This window comes from Battus philenor, unplaced genomic scaffold (assembly GCF_028537555.1).
Source record: "Battus philenor isolate CCGP_79_NKW_IND1 unplaced genomic scaffold, ilBatPhil1.0.hap1 SCAF_5, whole genome shotgun sequence".
Lineage (NCBI taxonomy): Eukaryota > Metazoa > Arthropoda > Insecta > Lepidoptera > Papilionidae > Battus > Battus philenor.
Genome location: NW_027181715.1, coordinates 13,626,308 through 13,644,371, shown reverse-complemented (window position 1 = coordinate 13,644,371; position 18,064 = coordinate 13,626,308).

Sequence of the window (18,064 nt, the reverse complement as noted above, 5' to 3'; positions counted from 1 at the left end):
CACCTAGCTAAAGAGACATAGCTATTATCTACGTGGATATATTGCAGTTAAAACCAGTCATTTGTTAGATCTCGTTTATCCTAGTTAGAAATTTTTTTTTACTAATTTGTCGAAACTAAAAATATCTAGTGAAAACTAAAATTTATCACCAATGTAATTGATTTCAGATTAATCATCACCATCATTGCCTGCATCTAGCGACTACCCGCAACCTTGACTATTTAAAGGAATGGATGAGAAAGGAAGATGGAATTGTAGAATGATAGAAGGAAGAAAAAAAGATATTGTGTACTATGGAAGATGAGAACGAAAATAAAAATACAAGTAAAAAAATTATTACAAAATACAACCCCTAAAAAAAAACCCCTGTTCCCAATTAAATAGGGGGTGGAAGGAGAGGTCCCCAATAGCGGGGGCCACAAAAAAAACTTGACTATTTTGACTGTCCACCTAATGGTGCGCTTACCTACTCCACGTGGTCGTTACTCGAGGATATTTCATCCCCAACAACCATTCGTACCGTGTATTATTTGTTCCAATAAAAAATAAATAAATCATTGTGCTAAGTTATTAAAATTACAGGGTTTATAAGACTTATCATTTAAATTGTGGTCATCAATATACAGACACATTACTGTGCAGCTATAAAATTGCTTCATATTATCAGGTGTTACTTCAGTCTATAGATGCTCTCTGTAAAGCACAGGTGTCAAGATATCTATGGGTGGACACCATATCTGCCACGCATGGTGGTATTATGCATCGCAGTGTGGTATTATGAACCGGATGACGCTGCTGTCCATCTTCTAGAAACTTATGTTGGTGGGTTTTCACATATAAATCATCCATGTTTATTTATTTAATGTACATATTATAAAAATTACAACAACAATACAGACTAACAATTGGCGGTCTAACAGACAACCGCTGCAAAAGAAATTTATACAGGATGATTGGTTACAGGTTTAAAAGAGATAAGTATTTTTAAATATTTATAAAAAGCACTAACAATGTAGAAATAACACTGTATAAAGAATAAATATATAGCGATTAACGTAAAATCAACAGATAACACATAATATAATTAATAATACGAGATGTATATAATACTTAAATGTCGTCTAAAGATGTCAACTGGGGTTATACAATAATCGCCAAATTTGGCAGGCGGGTTGATGATCGCAGTATGGTATTATGGTATGCAGAGAACACTGCTGCCCATCCTCTGGAAACTTGCTTGTGAGTACTAGCAATCTTATATAATTAATGTACAAAGTAAGAATTATATTAGGTACAATCTCATAAGATTGTATGCCGAGAATTGAACTCCTCGAATTACGATCGCAAATCTCACTTCTCTATCGCTGAGCTATCACCTATATCATATTATATATCACCTTTCATATCTTTATTATTAGTATTGTTGATTAATTTATTAAAAATATTATCCACATTGGATTATTTACAGAGATCATATGGAATTAATTTTTTATAATTTTTTTTTATTTTTTTTATAAACAACTAAATGTTAAAAAATCTGGTTCGTGCATTAACTCATTGATGCCATAATGATGAGTGAGTTGTCGTTTGTATGGCCAGTGAACTTGTATATAAAAAGTTTCTTTGAAACTGTATCGTATTCACCACCATCTCGGCAATGATGACATCGTTCTTTTTCTGAAAATACTACCTAGGCTATTTCTCCAAACGGAAGATATGAATACACTAGTATTTATCCTTCTAAAAATCGTAAACTAAAAGAGAATTTTTTGCACACAAAAGTATTCATGTGCAAATGACTAATTAATTACCTTTCAGTACGTAAAACATCCATGACTAAAGCAATGTCATACCGTAGTAAATTCGACAGCGGAAATACAGAACTATATATAATATTAGAACGACTGCAAAATGTTCCGTATTGTTATAAATGTTCAAGTCTAGTCTAGAATGACTACGATATTACAGTAATACCCCGCTTTACGCGACCCCGTTATACGCGGTTTCACTATAACGCGAATTGCAAATTTCGCGCTCAAATGCTTCGAATTACGCGAAAGAGTGCATATAAATATAATGTAGTCACCAACTTCTCTATGGTGTCTTGACCATCTGTCAAACAATTAAAAACAGTGTTGGGTGTTATGAACGTATTTTACAAGAACGTAAACAAAACGTTACCCAAAAGACAATAGATCTATTTTTCCGTAAAAAATAGGAGTATGTGTTGCATAAAGTGTTCCTAGAATTAAAGTGATTGATTAAAATGATCATAAACCTCGTTATACGCGAATTTCAGTTAACGCGATTTTTTTTGGAACGTATCCCTCGCAAAAAGCGGGGTATTACTGTATTCATATCACTTAATTATATTTTTTTTCGTGTTTAAGTGAAGTTATTCAAGAGCCACGCATATAGTCAGTAGAGCCGAGGTAGATAGACTTTATAAAGTTCTTCGAGAAAAATCTTTGGAACTGGCCTATATCAAGCAATTGACGTCCGTTAAAACAGAAATGATAATGACGATGACGTGAAACATATATAACAATAATACCACAACATAAATTGCATTATGGAAAATAGATTAAAAAATACTAGCGCTTGTCTTACATGCCAGCATGCACGCATGAGAGAGGTTAAGTTATTTGTTTTTTATTTAAAAAAATCACCGATAAATATGCCGTCATATTACGTACTGCAAACTTTGCAGTTAAAACCGGATTCATTATATAAGTAACGTTTTAAAAATACAACAGAACGATACAAAGGATAATTAAGAATAAAAAATATTAAAAGATGTGAATTATGGTACAGTAATAATAAATTTCTAACATAGACAGGTGAATAACATACATAAACTATAAAAGCGTTTATGTGTGTGGGTATATGTATATATTTCTTTCAGATTTGATATGCACGTTTATTTGTAAACTACTTATTATGGAGAGAGCTTTTGTGGTGATGCTTATAAACCAAATAATTCCATCTACATCTTTGAAGATCGAACCTATAATTATCTATACCCTACTGCTGGTGTTTAAGTGAGCTTTTGATACAACCAACTACAAGAATCAAAGACGAATGTCTATGGAACAAAGAAATCATTCATGGTACATCTCGTGTAGAGGTTAAGTGGTTCACAAGACTAATTTTTAAATCACACCGAATATACAGCATTCTTGACAGAATAAATAACTAAAGCAACGCAGGCCTCGCGACACTTTTTTTTTGTGTCGGGGGGGGGGGGGGAGATCTTCCGGTAGTTTAAGATACCCCGCCTATGGGGGGAAGACAGGGGTATGTGGGATTCCTACCCTCTAAAAATCCCCCCGGTGATCGCCCTCTGCGCTATACGGGGGACCGAGGTATCTCCCGGTCAGGGATCGCCACGCGGTCTTCCCTCGCGCCGTGCTATTTTCGATAGCCCGCCCCGGGATATGCGTGTATACGCTACCCCCGAAACCCTCGTGGTTCTATCACGATGGTTCGAGCCCACGTCGAACCATCGTCCGCCTCAGAGTCGCCGAAGCTAGTGGGAGTTTAGGTCCCTCACCCTAATCTCCCGTGACTCCGAAGGCCCCATTTATGGTGCACCATTCACCGGAGGGCCGTCGCGTGGCCTCACGACACTTATCTCTACTACACTGACGCCCACTTTGTTCGGAAGATATTCACCCTCACCAAGGTATAGGGCCTCTCCAGAAGATCGTCACAATGACTGGTCACAGTTACTTTTGGCGACCTTGGTTAAATTATTAGTCCATCTGGTGCGCATCGCATTTACCCAATGGAGAACTTTTCGAGCTCAACGGCCGTTGGATATACAAGCACCGTGTCCCGTCCTCTGCTACTTTAGTCGAGCTACGTCGGTGACTTTGGTTCTATTACGGATCTTCTAATTTCTGATAATGTAATGATCTAGTTCACGGAACCTTCCACTCCGTGAACTCAGTGTCGACGAAGCTGTAAAATCCTTAGGGCTAAAATCCTTATGCAAGTGATATTGTAATGTTATTGTCATCAAAACTATATTGGCGATTTCAATAAAAATGACATCGGTATTTTCAAAATATTTCTGCTACTGTCTGTTCGACATATAATTATTTTTTTTGTATAGTATAATGTTCTTATATATAGTTGCAGTATTTTAAAGCACATAGCAGATAAATAAACAACACCTATCTACGTCAAAAAGTGGACATCGTACTGCTGAAATGATGATTTAACTCTGTTAGTCATTTGTTTAAATAACTCTTCGTTGTTGATTTTTAAGAATATATAAAATTGTAGATTTAAAGTTTTATTCCGTATTGAAAAGATATACAGTCGAATATAAACATAACTAAATCCACTATTGTTTACTTGAAAAGCGTAAAAATTATGTTGCATTCAAACACCGAAGTTTTTTTTTAAATATAATAAATGATATGATTAATACATTTGCATTCTCTACCGGCCTTTCACCAGCATGGTCAAGCAGTTCAACGTATCACACAACCGTAACCGTGTACGAGAAAATAGTATAACTTCAAAGATATAATGTAAATTATATTTATTTGTTAGGTGCTTTAAAACGCTGCCACTATATAATAAGTTTTATAGAATATTATGTTATAAACAAATATATTTATATGTCGAAGATTCAGCCGCAGTAGAATTATTTTAAATATAAGTGGTAGAAACTGCCTTAAGCCTCCCAGAATTCCCAAAAGGGAGAGGGCGTCCAAAAGCTACGTGGTGGTCTAATATCGGAAAGGAACTGGAAACCCTTCAACTTGATGCAGAGACAACCCAGGATAGAGTGGCCTGGCGCAAATTGATAAGGAGACCCGACCCCAAATAAAGGGAAAAGGGAAGGAAGAAGAAGAAGAGATTTTTTAAAAATAGCTATTTTAACTTTGCCGACATTACTAGTATAATTTTGGTTATTGCAGCATCAGAAATCAGGAGATCCGCAAAAGAGCTAAATGCACCGACGTAGTTCAAAGAATAGCTAGTCTAAAGTGGCAGTGGGTGATTTAATGCATTTCACAACGTGACATACTTTTTTCGTAAATGCTGTTTTCTCGTATATTTTTTTTCCAATTCATATTCAGAACCATGATTATTTCAGTCGAAAGATGTTCATTGCTAGACATGAAGATAAAAAATTGAAATTTATTTATTCAATATTGGAACTTTTACCTGAACTCTATTTTATTTTTGTCTTTACTCTACTTCGTGTTATAACCAACCAGAACAAACCAGAAAAAAACTTTTTTCCCCCCTAGATTTCGATTAGGACCTAATGAAAACCGCCTGCATCCAAAGTCTTCCGACTACCTTTTCAAGGTATCTGTCTACCGGGTAGAATCTACCCTGTTTATGTGCATAACAATAATAATAATAGATTAAAAAATAGCGGCGTACACAAGGTGTAGGTAAAGGTCTCTTGGCTTGGACAAGTGGTCACTGTAAAGGATCCTATGTGGATAATGATAAGAATAAATGAACCATATACTCGTATAGACGAACTGCGTATTACAGTTCGTTTGCCAGCCTATTTAAAAACTCAACTCGACTGTTGACGATAAAGAGAATGTGGATTTATTTATCGTAATTTATAATTAACAAATATACAATTTCATACGTGTATAGACATCTGATATATACAAATATATCTTCTGTTCAGCCGATAGACGCTTACTACAAGGCATTGTCGTCCTATAAATATCCCCACGATGATCGATCTTTCGAAATATATGGATATATATAAAATGAATAACTATATAAAAATAAATATATAAAATGGATGTTAAAGTAAACAAAACGTTAAGCTAAAAAAACTTTTAATTACAGCAAGAAAATATAGCGCCTTATAAAAGCAAGAATTTGTAAAGGGTCCGCACTGAAGCCGCCATAGTAAACTTCGTTAGCATTTCTTATGGCACGAAAAGTCGTTTGAATATTACGCCATATTTTTCAAACGGAAATGTGTTATAAGAAGTATTAACTAAAAACGTGCTATTATTAATAGAAGTAATAATATTTAATCGCGTATTTAAATCATATGTATCATATTATATAAGAAACGGCCCGATTGTGCGTAAATGTCAGCAAATGTTTTTAAGTTTCTGTTCGTACAAAAGCAACAAAGAGTTTTTATATTTTTATATAAATTAATAAATAACGTGCTGATCTCTTTCGTATGTATTACACGAATAAAACTACACAAGATTACAATTTATGGTATTCCGTATAGATATTTATGCAATGTTTACAATAATTGATATAAATTCAATTAAAATCGACTGTTTCGGAAATAATAAATACCTTGATGATAACATAGTAAAAAAATTCTTTTAGAAATTCAGATTACTATGTTACACGACAATGTTGTTTAATATTTCCTATTTGTCTCTGCAGATCACGTTCCAACAGACACAATCAATTAATATAACATATTTCGGATTGATCACTTTATACAAGTTGATTTAAAATAAGTGAAATGCTTTTTAACTTTTTACTGACAAATGTGCAATTAGTTCCTTTAAATTGTTTACTTCTATAATCAAATCGCCTTATATATAAATTATGTCAGAGTACTGTGATGCATGGTCGTTGACGGTATACGGGTCAAGTTAGACTGCTAATCCATCGATTGCGGTGTTAAGTTCTTCTATTCGTTCATTTATACTTTTATTAAATAAAGCGTCGTTTTGAACCCCCGTTGCCAAGTATTTTGAGTCGAAGAATATAATTAGATTGTAGTTTCAATCAAATTGGGTTATTCTGGCCTTCTTCTCATTACACAGATAAGAGATCATGATATGATCAAAAGTGGATCATAATATGAACAAATTACAAGAAAAACATATCAATATACGTAAATACTATGAAATTTATCTACGAAGTTTAACCCTTGCGCATATATATCTTGCAGATAAGTACACTACAGTGAAGAGAAATATATATATATATATATATAATACTTATTTGTTAACTTAGGTTGCAAATATACAACACTATGCATTTACTGTACACTATTGTATTCAAAGTTGTATGTTGCGGTTTTCATCATTATGCATTTAAGGGTTAACTAACTCTCGTAAAAGTTATTTATGGTTATTCTGCAACAAGTTCTGTATTCAAAAAAAAATACTTTTAATATTAATAACAATGAAATATATTGTTAGTCAGGCCATAACGACCGGACAGGTAGAGCTTCATCCCTCTCGGGCGTCTTTGGGTCAGAATGTTAAGCGGGTATTACCGACCTGTCACAATCTAACACGAGGTCCATTAGGGGAATCCCTAATCCGGTAAAATAGTAGTATGTAGTGGCGCTAGTGGGCTCCCCGGAAGCCATAGAACTTCGCTACTTTAAAACAGGTCTTAAGCTAGGCACCTCTGCACCCTGCCACTTGATATCCGCGGATTCTCCAAATGCCACATGGGCTGCAGTAACAGTCCGGTCAAAAAAAATGAAACATATTTACATTATCATATATTTTTTATCTGTAGCCCTGAAGCGAAAAGGAATATATCTAAAATTCTAAATCGAAGGTTTGCCACGATAAAGACATATTACGTTATTGACAACACGCTTAGATCTGACAATAAAAATTGCCAGTTTTTTTGAATTCAAAAGAACACGATAAAATAAACCAGAACAAGATAAAATAAACAACTGTTAGCGGCTATTATCCCATTACGCCATTAAATTCATGCGAAAAATAAACCAATTTAACCGACATCAGGGTTTTCCGTAATACATCAATAATTTTCCTATCGTCGATAAACCCATTGATTGAACGACAGTACAAAAAGTTATCAATTTCGTCCGATAACGGATTTCATCATCAATTTAGGGATACAGGCGTTTTATTGACTTGTCATATGTTTTTGCGGCATCAGATAGATAAGTCATTTAAATTTACGTCAATTTAATTTACAGTAATTTATTTAGAATAATTGATACACTTAAAAAAATCATTGAAGTTGATTTTTTAAATTATAAAAAATAAGAAATGAGGAAAGCCGCAAGTACTAAAGTCACCGACAAACCTCGAAGAATTACTCTTCTGAAGTGGCAGCGGATGCAATTGCGAGTGCTATCGGTGGACGTTGGAGCCTGTAACGTTTCGTGAGTAGGCCCCCAGTAGGTGGAGCGAGGAGATAGTTATGGACGCGGGTCATCTTGGCGATCTTGGGGGGAGACCGTTGTAGGGGGAGTGAGTAATTGATATAATGATAATGAATAACGCTTTGAAATGAATTTCCTTACTATATTAAGATCAAAATTTGTGGGCTTTTCTCAGATCAGGTCGTCTTTGGAACACTTATACGTATATAAGTTGAAGGATTCTATAAAAGGGGAATTTAATTTTTTTTTCAACTTATTTTCAAGACGTTAATAAGTAATAAAGCAGTGGTTACCCAGCGGTAGAGGAATGAGACTTGCGAACGTAGATTGCGGATTCGATTCACGGTATGCATTCTTATATATATCACACTTTTCCTTTACATATTCTTAAATGTATCACACTTCGTGCTTACATTATATAGGATTGCCACTGCTTTCAGACAAGTTTCCAGAGGATAGTCAGCAGTATCCTCTGCGTATCATAATACCCTACTGCGATCGGCAAGCCACCTGCCAAGAGCGGCGGTTATGGTATATCGCCCCTAGATATCTTTGGATAGTCCTATGCCTTTCAGTTGGCGTGTATGGACTGAAACGACGACGACATAAGAGATCACTAAAATAAATGAATAGAATAACATAGACGTATGTTAATTTTGTGCGAAGCAATGATTACTGGCTGAAATTCATTACTCACATGTTGACGACATATTGATTTAAATTATTTTTAATCTGTTAAACTTAATAAACAATACATCGTACAGTAATTTATAATATATGTATATTTTATTATTTATATAATCTTGTAAAACTATATATAATACATTTTAATGTTTATTTTTTTATTTATAACAACTGATTGAAATTATATTAAATCAAGACGTTAACTTTTCGCTGTTGTGGGTAACTCTCATTGATTTTTATTTAAATTTAGAACGTTGTGTTATTTTCGGGCTACGTTTAATAATAAATAACCGATTAATTATGAATAATGTTAGTAAGCCTTAACAAAAGATTGGTGAACACGCACGCATGAGGTACTTACTCATGTACGTTGTTTGCATTACTTCTTTAGTCTTAAATCGAATTTGAACAAAGATGTTATGGTAATCATGCAATGTTTAATTTGGATAACATGATCACATCAATCCATATGCAGAAGAGGATGTACGTGAATGTATATATTTATGCACACATAGCTACTATCACTCAAGGTTTTACAAGCTTTTTTGTTAAATAATAATATAATGGTGTAATATTGTTTTAAAAATTCGAATTACTACAGATGTATTATTAAAAATTAATTTGTGGTTAATATCTGTCCCTTGACTTTGTATTGCCAGCAGTTATTGATCTGTTGCTATCTGTTTCATAGTGGTCACTTCAAACATAGTAATAGAAAATAGGTGTAAAAGTTTCAGTTTAAAGGTATACCTGTAACCAATCACGCTGTACATACTAATGCAGTACAAACATGAATATCTACTTTTTTTGTTTATCACAAAATTAACTTACAAGTTAAAAATAAATATCCAAGAATTAAGAAAAGTAAGACAAGGCCACTCGTCGGAATATTTTGTATTTCAAATGATACGATCACGTAGATCAGAGATTCCCAGACTCTTTTTTACAAACCATTTTCAAAAAAAAAACTGATTGCGGTGGACTTCTACAGGTACATTTCTACCTTTCTACCATTTTACCAAAAACCCAAATGATGCACTTTATGTCTAACTATCGAAATTTGCGGTACGGCTGAATTCTAAACATGAAAACATAGTTTTTTTTTTAATCTGAAAAAGTAAAAGGGAATTGATTGATTGTGGTGTAAATATAACCTATAATGATGGCCAATCAAAAAATAGATTCGAGCAAATTTAATTTTTTTGCCTACATTGATAAAAGAAGTCAATCCAACGTTTAAGATTTTTTATTTTTCATTATGAAAAGCAGATAAATTTTTTTGCATAGGTTTTAACCCCTATTTTCTTGTCACGTGGGCGTATCGACTCCCGTATACCCCTGGAGGACTTACCGCCGCCTGGACCACTTTGGTTACTAAGGATGTAAATTAAAATAATATCATTTATTTAAAAAAAATATATAAACTGTTTGAAGTGATAACTTATTTTCAGGCTTCTATACTACTGTTATACATGGAAGACTGTAAATTAAATATAAGGATATTATTAACAAGAAAGCAAATAGGATAAAAATATAAAACGTAAATGTTGACAAAAATATATCGCCCATATATATCAGAGTCAATAAAAATGTTACATGAACGCAAAACGTGTGTACATGTATAATTTAGGCAACAGAACGTCTTCGTAGGTAAAAAGGTTTTTTTGGTAAAATAAACATTACCTTATGTATTTGCATTTAAATTTACTTCACAATGATCGTCTACTCAATGTTCAACGAAAACATATTTAATCAAATCACATGTTGGTTTTTCCGTACTCGCCTTTGGAATCAGTATATAACTTCATACTTAGACATTGTTATTCTTTCATATTTAGCGCTCTTTATGGTCGGTTTGCTTCTGTATTGAAGGTTATTCTTGCTTTGATATGTCAATTTTAAACTTTACTGAACACCAATCTTTAACTTGTCCCTAGGCAGTAGGAATATCGACTCCAAGTGTGGTTTATAACTGGTCAGACCAAGATATATGGTGTACATTGTAAAGCACGTGGAATATTGTTTATTGACTATATTGAGAAAGACAGCAGTATCGATGAATCGATTTAATATAGCTATCATATAAAAATGATATCACATGCAGAATAAAAACACGCTGTTTCACCTGGACAATACGAGTATTTAGTTTTTCAAATCAATCAAAACAATAATTCCATTGGATAAATTATGTTTTCAATTCCTTCATCTAGAGAACTCCATTCTACTGTGATTTTAATCTTCATTTTATTTATAAAAAGATCTATTATTTCGCTTCTGCGCCCATCTCTTAAACATATTTAAGCTATTTACCGCAAATAAAGGAGATGTTTTTGTTGCTCCGACTAAAATACTGAACTTATTAAACTAATTTCTCAGAATTTACTTAAATAGTTGCAAAACGGATAACATACATTTAACGCCTTTTGCGGTTTAATACGTGTTAATCTTTTTCTCTTGAGAATTGGAAGTCAATACACCATTCTGATATAGAGGTCATGAAAAAAAAACTGTCAAATGACCAGGAAAGAATGTTCCTTGGGGAAGTTTTTAACGATTCATTTGACACGGTCGAACGTCTTTGAGAAATAAACGAAACATCGGCTCTTCTCTTTGTAGTGTCTGATATTGACAATTTCCTCATGATTCGCATTCTCATGATTCAGTCTTTGACAAAGCCGGTTAGTTCGTTTGATATTTGCCGCTAATGGTAAGGATGTATGCTTCCGTAATTATATTCAGTATGATCTTAATTACGAAAGCCACTTACTGTTTCGTATTTCTAGTACGTCTTCGTCGTTATCATTTCAGCTTATACATGCCTACTATAAGGCATAGGTCCTCCCAAAAATATCTCTAAGGGGATATACCAAAATCGTCACGCTTTGTAGGCGTATTGGCGATCACATTGTGATATTATAGTACGCAGAGAACGCTTCTTTCTGTCCGTCCTCTGGAAAGATTTTTGAGCAGTGGCAATTTTATATAATTAATGCGCAAAACCTTGTATCCCGGATATTGAATTCGCTACCGGTCTAGCCCTGCCCGGATCCATTGACTATCTCGTGATCTTAAATCATCAGTCCATATAATGGGGGGCCTACCTACGTCACGTCGTGTTCGCTCTCTCGCAATTTTTTCGACTCTAACTTTAATGTGACTTGTTTTTTTATACCTTTCTTTTGGGGGCCTCACCTTCAACCCCTGTTATGAGTGAACATGGTCTCGGGATCTTTATTTACGTTATAATTTTTCAAATAATTCTAATAATTATCCATACCCATCTTTCGTCCTGTTTAATGTCTTTCATTCTTTCTTTTAATTTCCTTCACAATATCTTTCATTTCTCTCCATACTTTCCTTTTATACATCGTTTTACTTCCTTCGCCTTCCGTCCGGAATTTATTCTTTATTCTTAATTTCCTAAATCCTGTTTATTTACTTGCTATCTATATCGCACTTAATTTATATTTCAAATATCGTAGCTATTTGATCACTCTTCTTTATTATTTTCATGAATATGAATTGTTATATGGACATGGTGCAACTACTAATCACGTGAATCTTTTAGATATGTTACTATAATTTTTCCTCAATACAATTCTTAACCTATCAACGGAGTCTTCTGCAAAGAGCTATTTACTATAAATAATAAAAACAATAGCATCATTAACATGCGAAATTATTGTCGTTTTAATATTATAACTCTCAATTTATAATAAATTTCAGAATAATGGAAGACTAACTATAGTTAGTAATATCATATATGATGTTTACATGTGTGTAAGACAACTAAAATAAAAACAGATAAATTACGTGAAACTATAAGCAATGTCAGAGTTGTCACGTGTATAAAACATAAAATTTATTTGTGCAACTTACTGTTGTTATGTTATTTATATAGTAAAAGCAATGAATAATACTTCATAACATCATAAATGTTTGTATGGAGGTAAATATACACAAAAATCATCGCAGAAAATTAAATTCTGAACAACATTTTGCTGAGTAGTTATTGTATTCTAACCTTTAAGACTTTTATAATATAAAAATATATATTATTAATGTTATAAAGTAAATATATTTTAATTATAAAATATGCTTATCAATTTTTTTTTCAGCAGAAACATCGTCACAGTGTTCGGTCTTGTGCTGCCAGTATTCAGCGACTTCACGCTTACTTAGTTATGTCATCTGTCCACCAGCCTACCCACACCGAGTCTACCTGCACGTGGTCCACACTCGGAAACCTTATCGGCTATTGCAAGTTCATTCTAACAAATTAACATTATAAATATGTGACGTTTATATAAAAGTAACTAAATAATAATACTCAGACAATATCTAGTTCATTGAACTCTTAAAATATTTTTTTTAATAAAAGCTCCAATATTTTCTAATCAAGAGTTAATTCTTGATTAAAATTATATGGAACACGAGGAAATTGTTAGTAGCACAAATCCAAAACGCGTGCTATCTTGGCTATGCCAGACCATTAAGGCTCATGTTTGGAATTTTTACATCAAATTATCGTGCTTTAAGTTTTCCTTAAGCGTGTACGTGCTTCATTATGTTTTTAATAATTTAGTTACTTTTGCACATAAATCTTGCTACAGCAGATTTAATGCCTAGCAGACATTGTTTACCCGTCAACCCAGAGCAGTGCAGAGATAACAAGAAGACAGGTGTGTAAATATCATGTATGTAAAAAAATAACGTAATATATTTAAATCAATTTACTTCTTTAATTACCAAAGCGCATACTTTAATCGAAGGACATAATATACAGGATGATGGGTTACAGGTGTAAAAAGCTTTGAAGGAATGAATATATAGTACATTCGTTGTTCAAATAAAAACGTCATAAGGTGTAAAAGAAGCTGTAAATATGTAAAAGTATTTTGCTGTTAATGTATTCTGTGTATGATGTACGGTTCACCCTATACAAAAGTCAGTGATTTCAGAAACAACAAACAACATAATATAGTAAGAAAAAAACGTAATAAAATTTTTCATTACTATATATTATTATTAATTATTGTTTACTATCTGTTTCTGCAGACTTTGCACTGCCAGAAGCTGTTGGTGTATTGCGTTCTAGTAGAAAAAATATATTAATAACATATATTTCAGATTGATGACTATACACATGGTGATAGGAAATAGGTATTTTAAAGCTTTTTACAGACAAATTAACTATACATCCATACCTTTATAGCTTTTACTCTTGTAGCCACCTGTATAATCACATATATCTGTTACCTCCAGCTAAATTTTAAATTATAATAAATTACTCTATTTTGTTATTTCATCGTATACTAGCCGAGAACGAAAAGTAAAAAGTAAACATTTTATTCTATTTTCCGTTTATTGCTGACTCACGCCGTCGCGTTTTCTTTGAAACTGCTACCGATTAGTAGAGTCCTTGAACCAGACCTTTACTGAAACTATGTTATTTCTACGCTTTACGAAGAAATCAACTCGTACCTCATTTATTGTAATATTTCTTTTGTGGTAAATTGTATTACACAGGTCATGGACAAAAATAAACATAAAATAGTAAAACTGTATAGGGTAAGGTAAGATATTAAAATGTAAAATAGAAAAAAAGCACAAAATAAACTAAAAAAGATTTCTTTTCACAAAAATTAGAGATTTAGAAGTTATTGAACAAAGAGAGAAAGAGAAACAAAGAGTGATGTGTGAAATAATTGTACTTAAATGATATGAGAATAAAAGATAATGTGAAGGACGAAGAAAAGTGGTAGAAATTGTGAATTTGAAAAAAAAGTAATGTCTCTGTCTTTCTTCGTTATAAAGGAACGATATGCCCCAAAAAAGGTTCCCTTAAATATTGTATTACGTATATAAATCCTACTAGTTCCAAGTCAACCCTTAATAAATTTTCTGGCAGTCTCCAAACGTAAATACCATATTTCAAAGTAATTGTTCATTGATTTAATGTCTTTATAACAACTATTGAATGCAAGAATATGTTTTCCATTTCGCCTAATGCAAGATTTAATGTGATTTTATTATCATTATAAACTTTATGATACACATGATATGTTTTGAGTTGATTAAAACCGAACACCTTATTTTAATGGGCTTGAAATGTCTGAACTAGCTTCCAGGCATGTGTTTTAATTTAATCTGTTACTTAGGTATCATTTTTCGTTGTTTCCTTCTATAAAAGTTATCTACAACTGCAACTTAATTTCCAACAGATTTTTATACATTTATATTTCACATAATCGATTTAGATTCAGTGTTATCTAAAAGAGGAATATAACCTTCAAATACTAATAATTTATATCTTATGATTTATGTATTTTGAAAACTGTGTACGTTTATTCTTCTTTGCCTTTTTTCAGCTAGTTGAGGCATACCCACGCCGCTATTACGAACACCAGTAATATAACCTGTCTTTAATGCATTTCTCTATTCATTTAGATACACCAGCAGTACACTTAAGTTAAAATACAAGTTGCCGTATAAGTAATGGATCTGTTATAGGTGAAAATACATCTAAAATTACTATATACAACATCATGTAACAAAATATCAAACCTAAAGATCGCACGTAGGAGGATATGTCTGGCTTACAACTTTGAATATCCAAAGAGCTCTTAAAGTAAAAATGTTTCAATCTTCCTCAAGGAAAGGGATTAAAAATGGACAATTGAAAATCTTTAATAGATTCAGCGAATTCTTAAAATGATTTCTGAAAACCTTACGTGACTATAGATAAACTATTATACATTACAAAGCGATACGTTCCAAAAAGGTGGATCGTATCACTTAAGTAATCTATTGAATTCTTTCTTCCGCTGAACGGCTGCCCAAATGGTCGTGTAACTTATTAAACGGTACATGGTTAACAGCACTAGAGTCATTTCTCCGGTCGAGTTAATTGACCAACTTGACCCAGTTCATTACATTTACTAACTAGTTGCGGCCTAATCATTATCAATGCTGTCAAGGAAAGTTATATAAGTTGTTCTCAAATATGACGATGAGTTTGCAGTCCAACCAATAGCAAGTCCTATAGCCGGTGCAGTGCGATGGAATCTAATTCTAAATATTCCTTCATCAACTTGAAATATTCCGGGCTTTAGACATTTCGAAAGTCTTCAGCTCATATAAGCATTGAGATATTTTATAAAACATGAAAAATTTCATGGGACTTATCCAATACTTAAAATATTTTAAAAGCCATGAGATGATTCAAATGGATTTCAACTTTTTTAACTAAAAAGCTTCGAGATTTTCCAAAAGCTATGATGAGTTTCAACATTCTATAATCCTTGGCATATTTTATAAGATTTGACAATTTCTTTAAAACTTTAGACATGTCATAAGCCTTGAGATATTCCTAAAGTCTTGTAATATTACAAAAGCTACGAGATATTTCGTATAGCTTGAAATATTTCATAATCCGTGGGATATTTTTTAAGATTTGACCAATTCCATAAAACTTGAGATATTTTATAAGCCTCGAGATATTCCCAAAGCTGCGAGATATTTCAAATAGCGCGGAACATTCCATCATCCTTGAGATATTTTATGAAAACTTTAAAAAATTTTTAAAACTTGAGATATTCCATAACCCTGAGAATTTTTTAAAGACTTGACGAATTCTTAAAACTAAAAGGCTTATTAGGCCTGACAAATTCCAAAAGCATTCAGAAATTTTACAAGACCTAAGATATTTTATAAACATTGGGACTTCCATAAGCCATGAGATAATTTATACAGCTTGATATTACACTAACTATGAAATTCTATAAGTTTTGTGATAAACTAGGTAAAATCCCTACAAATTAACACGATAGTACTTACACAGTACCGATTGATGGCAGTTTTCGGAGTCACAATGGTATACAATGGTCACACAACAAGAGAATATCATACGTATCTTTTTCTGAACACCACTCGTAATGTTTTAGTTGAAATTTATTAATGTTAATAATGCTTGTTGTAAAACAAATAATATGATAAAGTTCAGACGAATATGCAACACCGTAGATAAACATATATTTCGAATTCAAATTAGACTATTTGCTGAATTTAAATCTGTCTATCCAGGCAGTGTCGTTCTGATAACTATGATGGTACGAGATATAAATACAATTATATCATATAATAATGTACCAAACATTGTTAGTCATGGAAATGTGTTTGAATGTCTTCCATTTGAGATAAGCGCAATAACTAAATCGCAATGTATACAGAGATTTGTGTAGCATGCAAATAAGACTTCACTAAGACGATAACCAAGTAAATAGGATTATAAAACAATCTCAATTAGGCAACTCAAACAGGTGTACTTGTTATCTAAAATGATGTATCTACTTATTATTTCACAGAAACTAAATTTCGAAGAAATTGTTTCACTATTTTTTTTTAAAAACAGTGATGTAAGCTTTGCCGACATTTAGCGAGAATTCGCGAGGGAGCAGAACGCATGTGACGCCTGCCTGCGTTCTTTTATGAGCAGCCAATATAAAGGTTTCCCTCGGCAGCCTCGGCCCTCTAGATTTTTCTGTGTTATCGGATTGGGTTATTTGTACTATGCATCGTTATTTATTTATTTATTTACACTGCACTGTATGTTGAACACCAAAACTCAATATAAAAAAATCATATAACATCGACAATAACTAAAAAAGAAACAATTTATATAAAGGGAAAGAAGCGTTTTAATCCCTCGAAGCGATCTCTACCAGACAACCTTTGGGTAAACATGGGAGACGTTAAGAAGGTAGTGTAGGGGATACATAATAAAACAAATAACATATACACGAATACACATTAGCATACATGCAAATACATGTTAATTTTCTACAATATTTATTTTTTTGTATATATTATATGATTAAATTTTAACTTTAAAACTATTTTACAACGCGGTCACGCCACACGGTTTTTTTCTGACTGTAGCAAAAAATATAAACTTGCCTGTTATGGTGTGTTTTTGGTAAAATTCAAAATTTTAAATCAGCAAATTTCAAATGAGCAAAAAGTTTAACCTTGACAATGAACGTGGTGTAAAAAAAAGCCTTTATTATTCATTCTGCTCAAGATAAACATCTTCATGAAAAAATTACTTTGTGGTATATCTACTAAGTCGTTACGCTCTATGGTGAACAATTGTAGGAAATACTATTATTTTCACTGATTAATTTTAAAGTTTAAGAGTGTAGGTTATCTTTAAAGCAAAGGAAGTTAATAAGTGACCAGTTCCATGGGTTCCAT